This window comes from Spermophilus citellus, assembly GCF_964194105.1.
Source record: "Spermophilus citellus genome assembly, chromosome: 3".
In the NCBI taxonomy this organism is placed as follows: Eukaryota; Metazoa; Chordata; class Mammalia; order Rodentia; family Sciuridae; genus Spermophilus; species Spermophilus citellus.
The window spans coordinates 83768897-83772455 of NC_138184.1; positions in this window are offsets into that span (position 1 = coordinate 83768897).

A 3559-nucleotide genomic window follows, 5' to 3' on the forward strand; every position below is an offset into this window, starting at 1 on the left:
AGCACGCTCTGTGGCTCCTGACGGAGGTGGCACGTGTCATGTGCCCCTGCGAGCCATTATCATCAGTGTCACCCACCTGCCTCCAGTGTAAAACCTACTGCCGCCAACAGTCTGGAGCTGGGGAAGGCATTTATTTAGTGATTTCCAGCAAGTTGGTCCTTTATTGTGGACGCCTGTGCTGGGCCTCCTTAGCCAGAAGAGGGTTGGGTCGGGCCCAGGAGGCTCGTAGGGTTCCTGAGGGGGTCGTGGGAGCCCAGACCTGGAGCCCAGAGCCTCAGGTTCTTATCCAGGGACCCACTACATGGGTAGGGGCCTTGGCCTGTAGAGTACAATGTGACACCTGGGGGTGGTGCCTCCAACACGCACCTTGCCTGTGAGCACCCAGCCAGGTGGCTGTCCTCCCAGTGCCTCGTCCCCAGGGCCAGCCCGAGGCAGCCTCGCCAGCTGCTGCAGCCTGGCGGGTGTTCACAGTCATTTTTATTCTAAGCTGTGTTGAGCCCTGTTCCCCAGACGCTGTTGGCCCTGGGTGGCATTTGCTTGTGGGATTTGCATCCTGGGGACACTGCTGCTAGGACCTCCTGCCGTGGAGGTGCCCTGAGTCCTGTGTCTGGCCTGGAGTCTTTTGCTGCGCATGGCGGATGGTGAAGTGCACTGGTCATCCCTTGCTGCATGACGGACACCCTGGGACCTGCAGCTTCTGCAGTAGCTGGTTCTGTGGTCGGGGCTCGGCAGCCCTGCTGGGTTCTGGCTCAGGCCTCTGCTGGGGCTGCAGTAGGTGCCACCTGGGTCGCAGCCCCTGGAAGGCCCACTAACACTCAGTGAGGATGTCCCTACCATGTTCCGAAAGGTACGGCTCATGTGCCTCCCCCTGGTACTGTCTGGCGAGCAGCCTCTGGGTCTTGTAGGGAGATCAACTTTTGTGTCCCGTGACACAGCCCCTCAGACCAGACACGCTCCCCTCCCGAGTGTCCCCTGGGGGAGAACCCCCCTACCCTGTGCACACCCCCTGGGTCTGCACAGCAGCTGAGCGCACCCTGACCTATGTGCCGTCTCCCTGGGGGCCACCACCCAGGGTCCCCAGCTCCAAACAAGCCGCTGTTCTCAGACCCGCCTTCTGCCTCCACTTCCCAGGGACCATGGCCTCAGAGGCCACTCATTTCCGGGAGCCTCAGTTTCTTCACCTGTGCAAGGGGAGAGTCAGCCCTGTCTCATGACCTTGCCAAGACTTAACCGAGGGAGGGACTGAGGGAGGGAGGGATTGCCATGAGGCTGCTTTGTGTGGCGGGGGTGGGGGGCCACGTTGGGACCCCGAGGCCCAACAGTTCCCAGGATGCAGGAGCAGCTGCTGCCTGAAAATCTGTGCAGGAGGAGGAAGATCTGCTGCTGGCGGGAGCCCAGGGCTGGAGTGCAGCGGCCCCAGCGGAGACTCCCTGGCCTGCTCCCAGGGACAGGAGTACTGACCCCTCCTGCCACATGGCTGAGCCTCCCCACCAAAGTGCACCTGCTGGATGGAGGCAGGCCCTGTCCAGGGTGAGGAAGCCGCTCCTCTGGGCAGGTGGACCCGGGCCCAGCTCCCCCTCACACTGGCTCCACGACTTTATTCCAGTGACCCCGGCAATGGTGACAACAGCCACAACTGTCCTGGGCTTTCTAACTGCCAGAGCATGTGTTTCAGGGCCCGGGCCCAGGGTCACTCGGGCCCCTGTTCAGACTCCAGGCTGTCCCCTGCACCCAGAGCTGTGGCTCGGGAACCAGGCCCGGGGACAGATGCGGGGCTGAGGCTGGGCGGGAGGGGCCATCTGTGCTGATGGCATCTAGATGGGCTCAGGGGAAACAGGAACGAGGGTGGACGGGGACCCCAGGCAGGACCTGGGACTGGGCAGGAGGTGACCTCACTCGTGGGGGGAGGCCAGGGGGGTCAGACTGGGTTGGCCTGGTCCAGAGCGTGGTGTCAGCAGGTCACGCTGGCCGCCTGCAGAGGGGGGTCTGCGTGGGTGACGGAGGCCGGGGGCCAGGCAGCCTGGGGCCTCCATGGGGAGTGACTTCCTGTTTGTCGAGGGGTCTGTCCCCACTGGTAGAGTGAGGCCGGGAGGCAGGGCCTGGGCCAGGCCGAGGACAGTGTCCAGCATGCCCACTGCCCCCGCGGCTCTGAGCAGGCCTGGTCGGGGCCGGGCTCTCCTTGCTCTGCTCCTGTCTCGGGGTCACTCAGGCCTGGCCTGCGTCCTGCCAGCAGCCCTCACTCGCACTGGGACCCCGGACAGGCGCCCAGCACTCTCTGGCCTCCACGACGGGGCTGCCGTCCCCATCGTCCTGCTTCAGCAGTGAGGAGGGCACAAGGGGGTGGTGGCGCTGGGCGGGAGCCGCCCTGGGTTCAGTGTCCCCATTGCGCCCAGGGTCGAGCCAGGCCGCTGAGCGGAGCCCGTGCCCGGGAAGCGACCTGAGTGCTGGGGAGCCCTCCTTGGGACCCAGGCCACCTTGGACACTGGACAAGGACCGGAACCTCATCCCCACAAACGTACAGAGTGAGCTGACGAGAGCCCGAGGGGCCCTGGGCTCACCTGGGTCCCCGCCCAGAGGCCCCGATTAGGAAGCAGACGGAAGCGCGGGAACGTCCTGAGCTTTACTCCTCGGCTCGCTGACCGTGGTCACCCCCAATGACAGAGCAATGACCATGACTCCAGAGTTCCCGGGCCTGTGGTCTCGGGCCGGGGTGGCTGCTGGGACTCAGGTGCAGGCTGCGGCCTGGCCGTCTCTGCTGGGCAGCGTCTCGCCCGCTGGCCGGCGCTGGTGCGGCCCCAGCACCACAGGAGCTCCCCTAAGGCTGCAGGGGGAGCGGACACGCTACACGTAGGTGCCCGGCTCTGGGCAAAGCCTGGGGTCGCTTCTGGCCAGGAGTGAGGTTTGTGATGTGTCCACAGCCCTGCTTGGGAGTGGACGCTGCTGGCGTTGGTGACAGGCTTGGCTTGGAGCCCGAGGACTCAGTTGCTGCTCGGAGGTGTCCCTGGAGGAATCCGGGGTTCCTGGACCCACAGACGTGGACATCTCTGGCTGCATTCTCTGTTAGTCCTTCTGCTAGTCTAACTACTCACTGGACGGACGTAGATGGGAATTCTTGTACGGCAGCCCTGGTGGGAGGAAGGACAGAGGTTCCTACCTCTTCAGCCCATGGCTGACCCTTTTATGGGCCACCACCAGGGAGCGAGGTGGCATCGAGGTCAGGGGGGCAAGGGAACTGGATGGGGACCTCCCGGCTGGTGGTGCAGAGTCCTGGCTTCGTGTGGCTTGACTCCTGTGGCCTCTGCACCCTGACCTTCCTCTCAGCAGGCAGATGGTCAGGGCCACCTGCTCGCATGGCTGCTCCCGCCCCTGCTCCCTGGGCACAGCACAGGTGTGGGCTCAGTGTCACCCGCGAGGCACCTGCCACCAGGATGCCCAGGTGTGGGCATCAGGCCCTGGGCCGAGGCTTCATCCCCCTCCACCCTGGACCTGTGAGGTGGGGCACACAGGGGTGGGGGGCGCTGTCCCAGCCCGGCCCCTGACCACCTACCTCTGTGCCAGC